Here is a 6,544-nt window from a genome sequence, read left to right as displayed (position 1 = left end):
GAGTGCCATACCACACTCACAGTGGCCTATTCTACACCAGTGACAGGTACAAAATATCTAATCAAAGTCTGTGCTTCCATTGTTTTTAAAGCAATTAATCAAGCCAAATCCTGAAATTTTCTAAATTCTGCTGCTCCAAAACTATCCATCTCATCATAGAACCACAGTTTATTAACATGTTAAATATGTATTTTTAAATAGTCACGGAGATCCAGAGAGAAAAATCAGACCTGTGTGCCTCATTACTAATACTAAATAAGACCTATCTCTCATTCCTCCTCCAAGCCAATCATTACTAATGAGAAAAACATTATATTACTAAACATGATCTCCCTCTCTCATTTTCAGTTCAAGCAGATCAATACTGTGTTGATCCATTTTTTTCTGGTTTATCTCTGATTTTCTACATTGATTTTCTCATTTTATAATCCAGTACTGCCTGCAAAGAAGTCTTGTTTGATAGCTTTGAAGCAAATAGAAACTGGGAAATGATGCTGTGCTTATTTTTGATCTGGTCTGTCCAGTTGGGATACTGGTCACTCACCTGTTGAAGAAAAATATATTTGTTGATCAGATACATGAAGTATGGATATAAGGGATGTCGATGTAAATATAAAATAGGTGAACAATATTGAGGATGTAGTACTTGCCCTTAATCTCTGTACTCAGGATCTGGAGCAGATGTGTCCCTGTCCAACTGAGGGGAGTCTAGTCTACAGAAAAGGATCATTCAAAACCATGGGATCCTTTCCCAATTAATGCCACAAATGAGTATACTCTCAAAATTTCACTAATTGCAGTTGTACATTAGTGACCCCATAATCTCTACCATGGAACTCCTACAGTAATGTGGCAGGATACAAGATTAATGAAAAAACTCAATAGTCCTCCTATATAAAATTGACAAATGAGTCAAAAAAGAAATCAGAGCCCTTTTGTCTGTGAGGTCCTTGGTCCAACAAGAATCCTTGCTCCTACACTGAAGAGATCCATCCAGAGGGGTAAGTGAGTGCCTGCCTGGCTGGTAGGTCCCAGGAACAGAGTACAGGACCCCTCCAGCTCCTACTGCAGGGGCTTCTTTGTTCCATATGACCCTGACCCCTCCCCCACTGTCCGCCCTTTTATCTGGGAGGTCCTTGGCCCAGCAAGAGTTCCTGTTCCTGCACTGAGAAGATCCATCCAGAGGGGTAAGTGTGTCCAGCTGGCTGGAAGGTACCGGGGATGGAGTACAAGGCCCCTCCAGCTTCTGCTGCAAGGGCTTCTTTGTTCCACACGACTTTGCCTCCCCCAAGCCTGCCCTTTTGTCTGTGAGGTCCTTGACCCAGCCAGAGTTCCTGCTCCTGCACTGAGGAGATCCATCCAGAGGAGTAAGTGTGTGCCCACCTAGCCTGGAAGTCCCAGGAATGGAGTACAGCCCCCTCCATTTCCCTAAATTTTTCTGGCCATTCAGTGGGTTGTCTCCTCTGCTACTGGCTTTCTCTAGTTACCTCATCCCATCTTGCCCCCAAGCATTCCTTTCCATCTGTGGGGTCCTTAGATCTACCAGCACAGCCTGCTTCAGGGTGGAGGGGATCTGAGAGCCTGCTCCAGTGCTGAGGGGACCTAAGAGAGGGCAGACCAAGAAAATCCTCCAAGTACACAGTCAGTCGCAGAAAAGATTGGACCAAGACACCAAGACTCTCCTGACTGCATTTGAAGGAAGAGATGGGCAGGCACCAATGCAAGAATTCCTCCAACAACCTGAAAAGCTGCATGACAATACCAGAAGTCAGTGAACACACAACAGGAAGACTTGAAAACCCTATTCCAGAAAAAGTAGAAAAAAGTCGACTTTAAACATAACATTATGAAAATAATAGAGGCCCTTAAACAGGATGTGAAAAATGCCTTTAAAGAAATGGATAAGAAGACAAACAAAAAGATAGAAGAAATTAATAAATCTCTCAAAGATACCCAAGAAAAATAAGAAAAAGCAATAAAACGGGTAATGGAAATAGTTCAAGACTTAAAGACTGAAATGATGGCAATAAAGAAAACACAAACCGAGGGATGGCAGGATATGGAAAATCTGGGTAAATGAACAGGAACTACAGAGACAAGTATAACCAACAGAATACCAGAGATAGAAGAAAGAATCTCAGGCACTGAAGATACTAAAGAGGAAATAAACTCATTGACCAAGAAAACAGCATATCCAACAAATTCTTATCACAACACATCCAGGAAATCTGGGACACCATGAACAGACCAAACCTAAGAATAATAGGGGTAGAAGAATGTGAATTCTACAGCTCAATGTCCCAGGAAATATATTCAACAAAATTACAGAAGAAAACTTTCCCAACCTAAAGAGGGATATTCCTATGAATGTTCTGTATACAAGAAGTATACAGAATGCCAAATAGACTGGATCAAAAAAATCCCATCACCATTTAATAATCAAAACAAAAAACATACAAAATAAAGAAAGAATATTTAGAGCTGCAAGGGAGAAGGGTCAAGTAACATATAAAGGTAAACTTATCAGAATTACACTTGACTTTTCAATAGAAACCATGAAAGCCAGAAGGTCTTGGATAGATGTGCTGCAGAAACTAAGAGACCATGAATGCAAGCCCAGACTACTATACCCAGCAAAGTTTTCTTTCACCATCAATGGAGAAAACAAGATATTCCAGGACAAAAACAGATCTAAACAATACGTATCCACAAACCCAGCCATACAGAAAGTACTAGAAGGAAAACTACAACCCAAAGAAGCCAACAGCATCAATAATAATATAGACATTTGACATTCTTCCACCAGCACAACTCAAAGAAGGGAAACGTACAAACACTACCACCAAAAATAAATAAATAAATAAATAAATAAATAAATAAATAACCGGAGTTAACATCCACTGGTCATTAATATCAATTAATATCGATGAACTCAATTCACCTATGAAAAAGCACAGGCTAAGAGAATGGATCCAAAAACGGTATCCAACATTCTGAGGTTTACAAGAAACACACCTCAACCTCACAGACAGACACTACCTCAGAGTAAAGGGTTGAGAAAATATTTTCCAATCAAAAAGACCTAAGAAATAATAGTCACCACCTGTGTCTTGTCGGATCACTATGGAATAAAATTAGAATTCAATAACAATTCTAACACCTGAAAGCCTACAAACTCATGGAAGCTGAACAATTAACTACTGAATCACCCCTTGGTCAAGGAGGAAATAAAGAAATTAAAGTCTTCCTTGAATTTAATGAAAATAAAGACACAACATACTTAAACCTATGGGACACAACGAAAGCAGTGCTAAGAGGAAAGTTCATAGCACTAAGTGCCCAATTAAAGAAAACAGAGAAAGCACACATTGGAGACTTAACAGCATACCTGAAAGGTCTAGAAAAAGAAAAGAAGCAGACTCACCCAGGAGGAGTAGAAGACTGGAAATAATCAAATTGAGGGCTGAAATCAACAAAATAGAAACACAGAGAACAATCCAAAGAATCAACGAAACAAAAAGTTGGTTCTTGGAGAAAAACAACAAGATTGACAAACCCCTAGCCAAACTAATCAAACAGCAGAGAGAGAACTCTCAAATTATGTCATTGCAAGCTCTTCATTCTCACTGTGATGTGGGACTCCTATCTCAACTATAGTTTACCATTTCTACAGTTAAAACATTTGCACTCATATTATCTTACAAAATTAAAAAAGGGAATTAAAACTACTTGTTATGAAGAAGTCAGCATTACAAATTCTTAATGCTGCCTCCGAACTTGCTATGAACTGCATTCATCAGACTGAGGCATGTACCTTATATTCTTATTGTTTCCAGGGCTTTTAAGATTAATTGGTGGTTGATTTTGTCAAAGGCTTTTCCTCATCTAACGAAATGATTGTGAACTCTTTCTTCTTTCTTTCAGTGTGTTTATATTGTTGATACATTACTTTGTTTTTTATATTGAACAGTGCCTGCATCTCTTATCTCAGATAATTTTAATGAGATAATGGATTTTGTTTACAAGTATTTTATTGAATATTTTTACACTGTTTATCACAATGATATGGTTTTGTTATTCTTTATTGGTCCCTTCTATTTCTTTGTATCAGAATAACCGTACCTCATAAAATGAATTAGGCAATATTCCTTTTGTTTTAGACTTATGAAATAATTTAAGAATGGTTTTTAATTCTTATTTGAAAATTTAGTTCAAGTCTGCACTAATATCATATCACCACAAATCTATCCATCACCTTGGTAGACTTATAATTACAGCTTCTATTTTATTAGGACTTGTAGGTCTATTAAAACTGTATATCTAATATTGAGTTTGGTATGGAAACCTATTGAGAAAATTATTCATTTATTTTAAATTTTCAATTTCCTGGAATATGTTTTAAAAGTATGCTCCTATGATTCTCTGGATTTCTTCATTGTCTGTAGTTTGCCCCCTTTATATTTCTCATTTTTAAATTTTAATTACATTTATTGACTTGCAAGTATTTTTTTTAGTTTTTTAAAAAAAATATTTTATTTTTTATTTATTTTATTTTATTTTTATTTTTTTGAGAGTGAAATATTTATTCGGGGGTTATGGAAGAAAAGGGGAAGGGGACAGAGAGAGACAGAGAGAGAGGGAGAGAGAGAGAGGGAGAGAGAGAGAGAGAGAGAGAGAGAGAGAGGGAGAAGGAGAGGGAGAGAAAGAAAGACAGAAACAGATAAAGGGAGAGAGAAAGACAGAAACAAATGTGCACACGCCAAGAGGGAAAACAGCAAGAGGACAAAATAGCGACAAGAGGTCAGAAGTCACTGGGAGTGGGCATGGCTTGTCCCTTAAAGGGTCCCGAGACCAAAAGGAATAACATTCCCGGATCCTTTTTATAATAAAAAGCAAGAGATTAGACACCACAGTTTGAAGGAATTGGGGCACCGAAATCTCAAGACTGCTTCCGGCTGATTTGTGGGTGTCGTCTTTTGGGGGAGGAACCCGAGAGAAGGCTAGGTGCTGGTCACATCCTGGCATAGTTGGTTTTTGCTCACGACAGGTGTCTGTGGCATGGAAATGTCTGGTGATCCTTGTACCTGGTAGGGTATTGGCAGAAGAGAGGACAAAGTTAAACTAAGGAAAAAAAAGTTTTTAGGACCAGGGAATTGAGGGGGATGTATCCGACCTGTTTAAGGTGTATTCTTTAATTCAGCACCCTGGAACTCACAAGAACTCCTTGGGTTTGTAAAAACAGAAGTTTTAGACATATACATTGTATAATGACTGTGACATATTTTTGTACAATGAAAAGTATTTTTTATTTGGTGAGACAACCTGGCAAAACCTCTCAGCTATCAAACTGTCAGAGATCTTTGAGAAGGATAAGGTTTTTATTTGAGTTATTGATTAAAAAATGGCAGAGACCTTACTTGGTTGGGACCCAGAGCTACTCTTTGGATTCCTCCATGGTCGCGAAGGTTGCACTTGATTCCAGTCGATTCCAGCGATTCTGTCCATGTCTGGAGGTCTTCAGTTTAAGTGAAATGCAGTTTTTCCCAATAGTCAATGTTTGCCAGTCGAAGCAAACTGCAGATGGACGCTGCTCTGCAACTGCAGATGGATGTTGTTCTGTGTCCATTTGTCTTCTGTCTTCTTGGAGGAAACAGAGTGCTGCTGCTAGGAGCCAACCTGTCTCTTTTTGTTACGAAAAGTTTTTTTTTAAATAATTAAATACTTAAATATCACATTCTCCAGATCTCTGAGCAGTTGAGGCTGTTTATTAGGTATACATTATAGAATCTGTCTGGAAGGTTGGGTCTCAGCTTGACTGTACTGGCTCTTAACAGGTAAGATCCATACTTGTAAAAAGACAGAAAGAAAGGAAAAAAACTGTAATATAAGATTAGTGGCAGAACTGACAATGGTAGAGAACAGCTCAGTATTAAATATAAGAAAGTTAAAAGTACATACCAGTTTAAAATATGAGACTTATGATTTTGTAGCCTGAAATGAGATGTAGTGAACAATTATTATACATAGAAAGAATGAACAAGAATTGGGCAACATGCATGCTTTTGATGGGCCCGATCAAAAGCATGTCATTGTGTAAAACATCTGTAACAGAGTTAATGAGAGGATTTCAGAGAACAATGGGGAGTGGGGGACAGGCAGGGCATACATAAGAATGGGAGAGCTTGGTCACGTGACCTGGCTCTCAGTCAAGATAGCGATAAAGTCACCTGACCCCAATGAACATGGTGGCGGCCACATGTTGTAGGAAAAAAGTTACAATTTTTGAGCTGTAAGGATTTTAAGTTTAATGAGAGGGACCTAAAGGCATGATCTGCCCTGTTGCTGAGCTGCCATGCCATGCCACAAGCTGCAGAGGGAAGCACAAGTCTGGAACCAGAAAAACTGCACCATGCCATGGCTGGAATGGAAAAGCCAGCAAGAATTTTAAAAGCTGGGGGCCACCCGCCATGGGCAATTGCTATGCAGAGCCTGAATCATGAAAACCCCCGCAAACAGACAATTTCCCCCTAAGTTATAATGAGGC

The sequence above is a fragment of the Myodes glareolus genome, chromosome 6 (assembly GCF_982192425.1).
Source record: "Myodes glareolus chromosome 6, mMyoGla1.1, whole genome shotgun sequence".
Lineage (NCBI taxonomy): Eukaryota > Metazoa > Chordata > Mammalia > Rodentia > Cricetidae > Myodes > Myodes glareolus.
The sequence above is the reverse complement of the archived record's forward strand: the minus strand, read 5'-3'. Positions refer to the sequence as shown.